Genomic DNA, 12,648 nt, shown 5'->3' with positions numbered 1-12,648 from the left:
ACAAAATAATTTCACTTATCCAATCATTATTCTAGTGAGTCCTTATTAGATAATATAACAGTAAGATCAGAATTCTGACTTGTTTATAAACTTGCTTTTGTCTATTCATTAGATAAATTCATGGACATTTTTGGAAATGAGTTATATGTACATTTCAAAATGTTCATTTTTTAATACTCTGATTGAAAAGTAACAAATATTTGTTGTCCCAATATCTTTTTTGACACTTTATTCTTCACATTCATTCTAATAAAACATTGAGCAATATTTCTTTTATTTAAAATATTTTTGGTGGCTTCCTCTGGTGACTTCCTCTGGAGACTTTTATATATATATATAAATACTTAAAAATAAACTAGCTTGATCTCTTATTTTATAGAAATAAGAAACTATAAGAATGAGTAAGGGATTTCTTTCTTGCCATAACTTGTGCTAATAACAATAACTATTATCATTCTAAAACTTCATAATAACATAAAGCTGTAAGATTCTCACTCTACCTTTTTCATATTGTTTATTTGGTAATTTGTTCTTTCCCCTCTTCCTTTCCCTTTGTATTGTTTACCATGAGCATTTTCAACTAAAAAAATATAACCTTGATAAAAAAAAATAATGCTAGGGTTCTAAACATATAAAATTACAGGATAGGTCTTATCCTCCCCTTTATCTTTAGAAGTAAACTCAGGCTATAAGAAGAGATTAGCAGATTGTCTCATTTTCAAGGCCAGTGAGTAAATGTCTGCAACTCAATTCAGTGTCTTTACCTTTGGGTTGGATATTGTTTCTGTCCCATCTTGAGAACTATCCTTTATCCAGTAGAGGATGCTAAGACAAATTCCATTTGTGTGTCCTGGAATGCTTACCCAGGTAGAACATAGTGCCGTCTATGGGGTCGCACAGAGTCGGACACGACTGAAGCAACTTAGCAGCAGCAGCAGCAGCAAAATACTGAGTTGCTATCATATCCTCTAAACTTTTAGAGTTATGTGCTTGTTTATGATCCACTCCAGTATTCTTGCTTGGAAAATTCCATGGACAGAGGAGCCTAGTGGGCTGTAGTCCATGGGGGTGCAAAAAGTTGGACATGACTAAGTGACTGTTGCTGCTGCTGCTAAGTCGCTTCAGTCGTGTCCGATTCTGTGCAACCCCATTGATGGCAGCCCACCAGGCTCCCCCGTCCCTGGGATTCTCCAGGCAAGAACACTGGAGTGGGTTGCCATTTTCTTTTCCAATGCATGAAAGTGAAAAGTGAAAGTGAAGTCGCTCAGTCGTGTCCGACTCTTAGCGACCCCATGGACTGCAGCCCACCAGGCTCCTCCATCCATGGGATTTTCCAGGCAAGAACACTGGAGTGGGGTGCCATCGCCTTCTCCATACTGATGACTGAGCATGCACTAATGCTGTATGTAAAAATGGAAAACATTTCACCCAGAAGCAAGCACAAGTATTTGAAGAACGGCATTCCTTTCTCCCCACATAATACACAAGCTAGCAAGTACTGTTTCTTTTCCATTAAAGAAAACAGCTTTCTTTTTTTGTAAAGCTCTAGGCATTTCTGTTATTTCCATTTCTGTAAAAGTTTTTACCTCTGATGGGGCTTCATAAGATTTTATTAAAGCAACAGATTTTATATCATTGATGAAGTAAGATTATCACAACAGACTAAACAATGAAGAAGACCTTTAAAGGGCTCAATATCTTACTGTGGCAAACATATAGTAATCCATTTGTATTTTACTATGTTAGTTTATGACTAAGTTCTGAAAGTACTACAAAACTTAGGAGAAGAAAATTTCTGTCCTTAGCTGCTTCACTACTTGAGTCCTCATATGTAGCAGTGAGGAATGTAGCATGGTTTACCATTATCTTGGCAAAGTTGTGGGTGCTAATCTCTGCTCTTATTAGCTATGTGTTTTTTGTTTTTTTTCTTCAAACAAGAATAATAGCAACCCTACTTTTCTTCCAGACTTGTGGTAAGGGTCAAGTGAGACAATGTCTGTGAACTCTGATCTATAAATGTTAAACATTAAATAAACACTATTAATATTTACAATTGTTAAATGAATTTAAATTAAACATGTTTCTTAATAGTTAACAGAAAATTGTGTGTGTGTGTGGAATAGATTAAGAGAGAGGAGATGTGGGTTATAGTGGTACTGGTAATACTAAATTATCATTATCAATGATATTATTAGTCATATTAAATTCAGCATGATTACTCTTCATAGCAACTCCTGAGATAATTATTATTTTTATTATATATCTTTTCATAAATATTGAACTAAAGATCAAATAATTAAGAGTTAAACTGACATTCAAACCCAGAGAACCTGGCTGTAGACTCAGCTACAAATATTCCTTGTTTGCCTGGGAACAAATATTCTTTGTTTGTAAATGGCCAGTGTGAAAGCAAGTGAAAGTAGCTCACTTGTGTCCGACAGTACATGGAATTCTTAGGCCAGAATACTGGAGTGGGTAGCTGTTCCCTTCTCCAGGAGATCTTCCCAACCCAGGGATCAAATCCAGGTCTCCAGCATTGCAGGCAGATTCTTTACCAGCCGAGCCAAAAAGGAAGCCCAAGAATACTGGAGTGGGTAGCCTATCCCTTCTCCAGCAGATCTTGCTGACCCAGGAATTGAACTGGGGTCTCCTGCATTGCAGGCAGATTCTTTACCTACTGAGCTATGAGGGACCAGTGTGAGCCCCCAAATTTATCACTTTGACCTGCCATAACTGATCCAAGTTTAAGTTGGGTCGTTGGCTTAGACAACAGAGGATTATCATGTCCAGGCCAATACTGTGACTTTGGATAGATGTTCACAATAAGATAAAGAGTTATTAAGCGAGATTCTGCACATGAAACTACTTGATATTTAAGGTTTAGAACATTTTTTTAAATGCATCATCATAAAAAGCTATCACCAGGTAAACTGATATATAACTACTCACAAAAGTTTTCATGCCAATTACGTAGAAGTTCTAACACTGACAATCTTTTGGAACTCTTACAGAGAAAATGCTAATTTAAATGATTTTATAAAAAATTTCTAATGTATATTTGGATATGTAGTGGAAATTTTATGAAATAAACGGGGTTTTTCCCACACTGTGCTTGTCAGGCAAGATGCCTGATATGTAATGATTACTTCTATAGATGCACCCACAATGTAATAAGCTAATAAGAAACATTAATATATGAGTAACCTAAATGCTAACATTTTCTGCACATTATTTTATTTAATTCTCACAATACTCTGAAAACAATAGTAATCTTTTCCAGCTTTACATATGACAGTGATCAGAGCTGGTAAGTACTATGGCCAAGGTTCAAATTTTGGTATCTCCTACGGTCACATTCTTTCTACTGTGTCATACCAGGAAAGTGAGGCTGATTTATTTAAAAAGCCTCCTGGAAGAATTTTAAAAGTTGGAAAAAATGGAGCCTGTGATTGACAACAAGTGGAATCCAAGTAAAGAAAATATGTAGTTGCATAAAAAATTTCAGAACAAGAATTCACATAAACTTGAATTTACAATTGTTTATACTTATTTAGGGCTTCCCTGGTGGCTCAGAGGTTAAAGAATCTGCCCACAATGCAAGACCTGGGTTCAGTCCCTGGGTCAGGAAGATCCCCTGGAGAAGGAAATGGCAACCCACTCCACTATTCTTTCCTGGAGAATCCCATGGACGGAGGAGCCTGGTGGGCTACAGTCCACGAGGTAGCAAAGAGTCAGACATGACTGAGTGACTTCACTCACATACTTATTTAACTTCTACTTTTAAAATGTAATCTTAACATATATACTTTTCATAGATTTCTAATTTCTTCTGCTATTTAAACACATTACCAAAAATGGCAAAGCCTTCTGGGTTTTCATTGTCCCTTTCTTTCAGACATTGATCTCTAAGAAGCAGCCTAATCACTGAACAAACACTAGGGATAAATACATCAGCTTAAGTAGTTAGTGTGGCCTGAAATTCCCTCAAGTGAGTATGTAATAAGGCCCATTTTAGCTTTTTAAATTGCAAGTGTGCATGCATGCTTGCTAAGTTGCTTCAGTCATGTCTGACTCTTTGCGATCCCATGGACTGTAGCCTACCAGGCTCCTCTGTCCATGGGATTCTTCAGGCAAGAATACTGGAGCCGGTGGCCTTGCCCTCCTCCAGGGGACCTTCCTGACCCAGAAATCAAACCCCCATCTCCTGCAGCTCCTACAGTGCAGGTAGATTCTTTACTGCTGAGCCACCAGGGGACCCCTTTAAATTGTATACACGAGGGCTGAACACCACGATCCGTCCGGAGATAATTAAAAGTTGACTTTGACAATATTGGTCTTACCTGGTGGCTCAGCTAGTAAAGAATATGCCTGCAATGTGGGAGACCTGAGTTCAGTCTCTGAGTTGAGAAGATCCCCTGGAGAAGGGAATGGCTACCCACTCCTGTATTCTGGTCTGGAGAATTCCAAGGACTGTATAGTTCATGGGATCACAAAAAGCTGGACACTATTTGAGCAACTTTCATTTCACTTGACAATATTATCCTAGATATCTAGCTGTCAATATAAAATAATCACTATTATTAAAAAACATGGAAAAATATAAAGATGATAAAACAAAATATCAGACTGTCATTAGAAACAAGACTATACTAGGAACAAGGAACTAGTAGATAGTCTAGGAGTTGTTTTTGTTTAGTAAGTCATTTCTGACTCTTATGACCCCATGGACTGTAGCCTGCCAGGCTCCCCTGCCCATGGGATTTTCCAGGCTAGAATATAGGAATAAGTTGCAATTTTCTTCTCCAGGGTATCTTCCTGACCCAGGGATCAAACCTGTGTCTCCTGCATTGGCAAGTGGATTCTTTACTCTGAGCCACCAGGGATTCTAGGAGACTATTTAAACTATTTAAATTGATTATCTCTTCACTGCCTTAAGAATGAAATGCTAATATAATACCATGTTATCACCAATTGGATTTAGAAAAGGATTTAGAAAAGGCAGAGGAACGAGGGATCAAAGTGCCAACATCCATTGGATCATTGAAAAAGCAAAAGGGTTCCAGAAAAAACATCTACTTCTGCTTTATTGACTACGCTAAAGCTTTTGACTCTGTGGATCACAACAAACTGGAAAATCCTTCAAGAGATGGGAATACCAGATCACCTTACCTGCCTCCTGAGAAACCCGTATGCAGGTCAAGAAGCAACAGTTAGAACTGGACAGAGAACAACAGATTGGTTCCAAATCAGGAAAGGAGTACCTTAAGGCTATATATTATCACCCGGCTTATTCAACTTCTATGCAAAGTATAATGTGAAATGCCGGGCTGGATGAAGCACAAGCTGGAATCAAGATTGCTGGGAGAAATATCAATAACCTCAGATACACAGATGACACCAGCCTTATGGCAGAAAGCGAAGAAGATCTAAAGAACCTCTTGATGAAAGTGAAAGAGGAGAGTGAAAAAGCTGGCTTAAAACTCAACATTCAGAAAACGAAGATCACAGCATCCAATCCTATCACTTCATGGTAAATAGATGGGGACGCAATGGAAACAGTGAGAGACTATTTTTTTGGGCTCCCAAATCACTGCAGATGGTGACTTCAGCTATGAAATCAAAAGACGCTTGCTCCTTGGAAGAAAAGCTATTACCAACCTACACAGCACATTAAAAAGCAGAGATATTACTTTGCCAACAAACGTATTTCCAGTAGTCATGTATGGATGTGAGAGTTAGACTATAAAGAAAGCTGAGTGCCGAAGAAATGATGTTTTTGAACTGCGGTGTTGGAGAAGACTCTTAAGAGTCCCTTGGACTGCAAGGAGATCCAACCAGTCCCTCCTAAAGGAAATCAGTCCTGAATATTCATTGGAAGGACTGATGCTGAAGCTGAAACTCCAAACCTTTGACCCTCTGATGCAAAGAACTAACTCATTGGAAAAGACCCCGATGCTGGGAAGGATTGAAGGCAGGAGGAGAAGGGGCTGACAGAGGATAAGATGGTTGGATGGCATCACTCAATGGATGTGAGTTTGAGCAAGCTCCTGGAGTTGATGATGGACAGGGAAGTCTGTCGTGCTGCAGTCCATGGGGTTGCAGAGCTGGACACAGCAATTTCCCTGACATGAAGAATGACCACTGAAGTATGTAGTGTATACTCTGTTTCAGATCTTCCACACTTTCCATTAGTCCCACTAATGTTTAAAACCTTTGGGACAGCAATTTAATAGGCCTGAAATTATTCGTACATCAATGAACAATCACTCTGGCTAAAGATGGTGTTAGAGAGAAAAATAATGAAGAGAATTGGGGAAAGACTTTTTAAGGAAGTCTTGGGAAACAAAGTCCCTTTTCTCTAAAGAAAGGTTTCAACATATAAGGTTTTGATACTAATGCAGTAGATGATGAAATTTGCGGATACTGTGATGATGCTTACAAATCTTGAAAGTCTTTCAATTTTACTTACAGGAAAAGAAGAGTTTTTTCCAGAGACAGTGCAGCTCTACTAGCTGATAATATTGACATTCCACACTCTGGTACTTTTTTGGTATCAGGGAGAAGTGGAGTAAATTTCCAATTCTTTCCCTTTAATCGGGTTTTCTTTCAACTGACACATTAGCAGTCAATACACATATTGAGAGCTTTTTAGGAGCTCCTGAATCTCGCTACGTGAGCAGCTAGTGGGAGTCGTGGCCTTAGGAGGGCTGGCAACCCTGCTAGGAAGCCAGAGCTTTCTCTGTTTCTTTCTTGATTCTAAAACATCTCACTGAATTTCTGTTATGAACAGATCTTCATTTGCCTTCAAGGGCTGTGGAGGATCACAGTGAAGGAGTAATGAGTGATGAAACAAACAAACCAAAAAAAAAAAAAAAAAAGAAAAAAGAAATAGAACACATTCTTGTCCACAAAGAGTTTATAATCTAGAGGACACACAAAATGCTGATGAAATATCCAGTTACATAAAACAACCCTGGATTAAAACAATGACAGGTCTAAGAATCCATGTAGAAAATTACAGAAGGCTTCCTGGAAACCTTTCCTAATATTTCTATCTCCCTTTTACTTCTCTTTTATTCCTTTTCTTCACCATTTGCTTTGTGTGACTTTTTTTTTTTTTTTACTGTGTTCCCAAGATTGTACATAATATTTCTCAGGAAAGTACAATGTACTTTGGTGGACATCTACCCCAGTGCATCAGGCCTGACCACCTGCAGGTTCAGAAACACAAAATAAAACTTAGCCATTGACTCACCTACACTGAGCTTTTAATTATATCTGAAAAGATGTGTTGAAAGTATTCTGAAAGCAATGTGTAGAGTTTTTCTCATTTAGAAAATTGCAGCATGGTATTGCAGACTTTACCAGATATGCATTACATAAAACATTTTTAAAAAGAAAGTCTCACTTAAAACATTGCATTTATCAAGCCTTAAGGTTTGTGCACTTCACTGAATGCAAGTTGAACTTTCATTTGAAAAATGGAAAAAAATGTAAAAGCAAATGGTAAATAAGCATGAAAGTAGCTGAAACAGCAATTTGATCCCCACATTAGTACAAATACAAAAGAATTCATGGATTTTTTCAGTGTGAAAATCTTTAAGAATTTCTAAGTCCTTATTGTAAACGTGTTTGCAGTTTTGGCTGCCTGTCAAAAATAATACTATTCTTAGTGATGCTGGAACAAACTTCCATTCCCTGTTTGCCAAGCTATCTCCTGTCTTCTTCAAAACACATTCTAAACAGCACTTACTCTAGAAGAATGTCATGACTAAGAGGGAAAGAGAGCTAACAATTATTTAACTAGTACTCTTGTCCTTATTTATACGTCTGTGCCTCCTTTTAGTTATCTTTATTTATTTATTTTTTTTAACACAACACACCTCCTGCCAAAAGGAAAAAGCAGTCTGGATAAATATAAACAAAGCACAATCTGGAATAGATCATCTTTTTGACTTTTTAAAATGAAATTCCATCTGAATAAGTACTCCAGCCCCCTTCCTTTTCTGTACCAGGAATCTGACTGAACTCCAACATTGATGATCAACATCATTCAGTAAATACGGCAGACAAAATAGTGTGTTCTAAACCAAACTTTAGTGAAAGTGGAGAAAGCCCTCTCTCTAAAGGTTGTTATGTCTTCACAAGGACAAGAAGTAAAAGGAAAAATGGAAGCAATTCTTGAAGAGCTACTGAAAGTTGTATATGATTAGGCAGCTGTATTTGAATTGATGCCTGTGTTTCTTACCATCTTGAGAAGTTGGAAATTTGTATAGTCGGCTTTCTGTATTTTGTTTTGTCTTTTCCTAGTCGGCAGGCTGCTGGTTTAATAGCTCTAAATTAGTTAATTCATTGCTTGAATTAAACATGTGAATCAGATTTTCAGAGGGATTGAGGCTTGTTATGACTCTGATAGAAAATTCTAGATTGAAAGCTGTTGTTCTGGAGAAGCTGAGCAATTTCAAACAATACGTCCCTTCAGAGATTCTTTTCAATGGTGCACGTGCCTTCTGTTGAAAGCTGAGCACAAGCACAAGGCAACATGGAACTTTGGACAGAACTCAAGGATGGCTTTGAAGAGAGGAATGACAATTAGTTCAGGCTCAGAGAGAAGTTAAAAAGTAAGGTAATAGTTTCCTCTGAAGAATAAACTGGAATTGTTAAGAATAAATGGGATTAGAAAGGATTAGGAGGTACAGGAAGAAGTGAAATTTCTTCCGACTATAAATAAAATGCAAATTTAGATAAGACACTTATAAAAGGTAAGTGGAGAAAAGGACACTTAGTTGTATTTAGGAATCTAGTATTTATTTTAAGCATATCTCTGCTTAAGGTTGCACTGCTTATGGAAAGAAAAAAAAAGTTAATGCATGCGTTGCTCTTTTCATAAAAATGCACATATGAAAAGTAAAGGTAAGTGGATTATATTTTACAGACAAAATTTTCTTGGCTATAACCTCTGAAAACAAATGCGCCCACAGTGTAAGCTTAACTGACATCATCATTCCTCTGGTACTAAAACCTAGAACAGATACAGAGTCCAAGAGAACAAAGGACTCCAAAATGTTGACTCTTGGGTTTTCTAACTTTTCAATGACAGAAATGACACAGGCCTCATGTACTGATGATTCATACCAGATTCAATAAAGCTATAAAAATAAAGTAGTAACGAAGTGTAGAGAGTAATGGGCAGCAACTATTTTTATTGTTTCCAATCGAAATATAAAATGATTGTTTCCTCAGAGTCTGATTGCAGCCTATTTCTAGAACGGATCAAAATGACCACAGTATTATCCCACTAAAATGTGAAAAATGAGAGCATGAAGCAGATTAAAGTCTTTACTAAATGATCTAATGCCAATTGAGATGAGGAAACATAAAAAGCTACATCAACTCGGCAAGGATTTTTTGTATCCAAAGCACTAATTTAGAGTTAAAATAAAGCAAATTGGCCAGAGAGAATGAAGAACTTTATGTGGTAAATCAGGACAGTCAATTCTCCTACCTGATTAAAATGAAACCACGTTCTTCTTGATAACTACAGGCTAAATCATGACATAATTTACTATACGTGACACATGTGTCCCATAGGTCATCACATGCTGTCTTAAATCTCTGTTCCCCCAATCCCACCCCCTTTCTTCTCCCAACACCACAAATTCAAGCCCAACTGTATATTTAAATTCCCTAACTCCCAATTCTTCAAGATAGGCTCCAACACTATGTGAACTGAGAACTTTCAAATGTTCAAGCTGGATTTAGAAAAGGCAGAGGAACCAGAAATCAAATTGCCAACATCTGCTGGATCATAGAAAAAGCAAGATAATTTCAGAAAAACATCTACCTCCACTTCATTGATTACGCTAAAGCCTTTGACTGTGTGGATCACAACAAACCTTGGAAAATTCTTAAGGAGATGGGAATACCAGACCACCTTACTGCCTCCTGAGAAATCTGAATGCAGGTCAAGAGGTAACAGTTAGAACTGGACATGGAACAACCAACTGGTTTCAAACTGGGAAAGGAGTATGCCAAGACTGTATATTGTCACCCTGCTTATTTAGCTTCTATGCAGAGTACATCATGTAAAATGCCAGGTTGGATGAAGCATAAGCTAGAAAAAGATTCCCGGGAAGAATATCAATAACCTCAGATATGCAGATGACACCACCCTTATGGCAGAAAGCAAAGAGGAACTAAAGAGCCTGTTGATGAAAGTGAATGAGGAGAGTGAAAAGTTGGCTTAAAAGTCAACATTCAAAAAATGAAGATCACGGCATCTGGTTCCAAACCTTCATGGCAAATAGATGGGTTAACAATGGAAAAAGTGAGAGACTTTATTTTCTTGGGCTCAAAATCACTGCAGATGGTGACCTCAGCCTTGAAATTAAGATACTTGCTCCTTGGAATAAAAGCTATGATGAACCTAGACAGCATATTAAAAAGCACAGACACTACTTTGCTGACCAATGTCCATATAGTCAAGGCTATGGTTTTTGCAGTAGTCATGCATGGCTATGCGAGTTGGAACATATAGAAAGCTGAATGCCAAAGAATTGATCCTTTTAAACTGTGGTGTTGGAGAAGACTCTTGAGAGTCCCTTGGATAGAAAAGAGATCAAATTAGTCAATCCTAAAGGAAATCAATCCTGAATATTCATTGGAAGGACTGATGCTGAAGCTGAAGCTCAAATACTTTGGCCAAAAATGTTGCAAAGAACTGACTCATTGAAAAAGACCCTGATGCTGGGAAAGACTGAAGGTAGGAGAAGGGCATGACGGAGGATGAGATGGTTGGATGGCATCACTGACTCAATGGACATGAGTTTGATCAAGCTCCAGGAGTTGGTGATGGACAGGGAAGCATGGCGTGCTGCAGTCCATGAGGTCACAAAGAGTCAGACTGAGTGACTGAACTGAACTCTTCACCTTCAGACTCTCCAAACACTGAAAAATCAGAAGTCTTATTTAGAGGGAGCTAGAATTATAGGGCCTAACCATTCCTTTTCCCCAAGAAACAATTTCCATGTTGACCAAACCCAGTATGAAGGCTATGACAAAAATAACACCTATTTCCTCAAACTATGCCATCTTGGCTAATCATTACTTTCAACACAATTTATATGCCTTGATCCCTACTATGTTAGTGGAAAAAGTAGTTAACTTTGAGCAGTATATGTTATAGTGGTATTTACATACAATGCCTGGACCTAAATAATGCATGAGAAGAGAAGATTGTCAAATAAACTGTAAATGGATTGAGACTCATGCATAAATCTGCTAGGCAGGATGCTCTCTCCTTCAAGCGCAATTGTACCATCAGCAAAGCAGTTTTAGTTTGCGCTGTCTGCCGAGATAGGATTACACATAGTTGGACCTCTAAGAGAACCTGTTAGAAGAGGGTTCTGTAGGTAATTAACTCATTTCTGAAACATTGTAAAATCAGTGGAAATAGGAAGCTATGCGAAGCTGCCCTGGATTCCTTCATTTAACCAATTATGTGCCAGTTGTCAGTGCATTAGCTGAAGAAGAACGGATATTGATCCCTTGAAGAACAAGTGAAAGAATGTCTCTGCTCTGAAAATGCTAATAGTCTAAGGAAAATTTCTCATAAAGCGTCACTTCCTCTTGAGGGAGAGAGCAGCAAAGACCCACCGGGCCTAGATATCGCCCTAGGAGATGTGCTGGCAGAGGGCTGGCCTCCTTGCACCCTCAGGGTGGGTCTAGCTTTTCTCTCTGTAGCTTTTATAGTCAGATAACCATGATGGGCTTCTGGATGCAGGAGATAAACTCGAGACTGAAAACTATCTCTGCTAGTTTCTAGCTGTCTGAACTTAAATGTGTAGAGCAACATGGTCATATGCTTTATGAATATGTATAAAATGAATCTGTGACTTACATTTACCACATTCTCTAAATGCTGTTTAAAAAAAAACTATTTTTAAAACTTAACTCAGCAGTTCTGCTAATTGAATGAGAATACTTTCTAACAACAAAACAAAAATAGAGTATTCATTCTGCCAAATGCTACTTTTCTTGTTTTTCTAGGCCTTTCATTGTTTACCCATGCTATTTCTCGTGAATTCTTACGTGCTACACGTTTATTCACTCTGTCCCTTATCCACCTTTTCTTCAGTAAGTCTCCCAAGTAAGAGATAGCACAGGTTGTCTGAGGGATGATCATGAGGGGCCAATTTCTCAATCTCTAGTGTCATTCTATTCCTCTCCTATGACTGGCCAGAAATAAAGTGAAGTTGCTCAGTTGTGTCCAACTCTTTGCGACCCCTTGGACTGTAGCCTACCAATCTCCTCTGTCCATGGAATTTTCCAGGCAAGAGTATTGGAGTGGGTTGCCATTTCCTTCTCCAGGGGATCTTCCCAATCCAGGAATTGAACCCGGGTCTCCTGCATTACAGGCAGGTGCTTTACCATCTGAGCCACCAGGAACTGGCTAGAAATAAGAATCTTTATTTATGTTATGGTTACTATATACAAAACATTTCTTTAGAAATATTATTCCACAGACAGCAGAGGTAGCCTCATCATCTTAAGATCCAGAGGTCATGAATAGCTTACAGCTGACCTCCAATAGCAAGATGAGGGGTTAGGACCCATTGCACTGACAGTCTTTGGGGAATGAGACAGCTC

The 12,648-nt window shown here is 38.2% G+C and overlaps 1 non-coding gene across 1 annotated transcript; it reads right to left on the bottom strand.

Moving 5' to 3' along the window:
- Positions 1-12,374: 12,374 nt before the first annotated feature.
- TRNAY-GUA lies at positions 12,375-12,447 on the bottom strand. Its single transcript has one exon. It is a non-coding gene; the product is annotated as a tRNA-Tyr (tRNA).
- Positions 12,448-12,648: the final 201 nt, after the last annotated feature.

Source organism: Oryx dammah, unplaced genomic scaffold (genome assembly GCF_014754425.2).
Source record: "Oryx dammah isolate SB20612 unplaced genomic scaffold, SCBI_Odam_1.1 HiC_scaffold_18, whole genome shotgun sequence".
NCBI classification, from domain to species: Eukaryota; Metazoa; Chordata; class Mammalia; order Artiodactyla; family Bovidae; genus Oryx; species Oryx dammah.
Note: the sequence above shows the minus strand (reverse complement) of the source record. Positions and strands in the feature narration are given on the sequence as shown.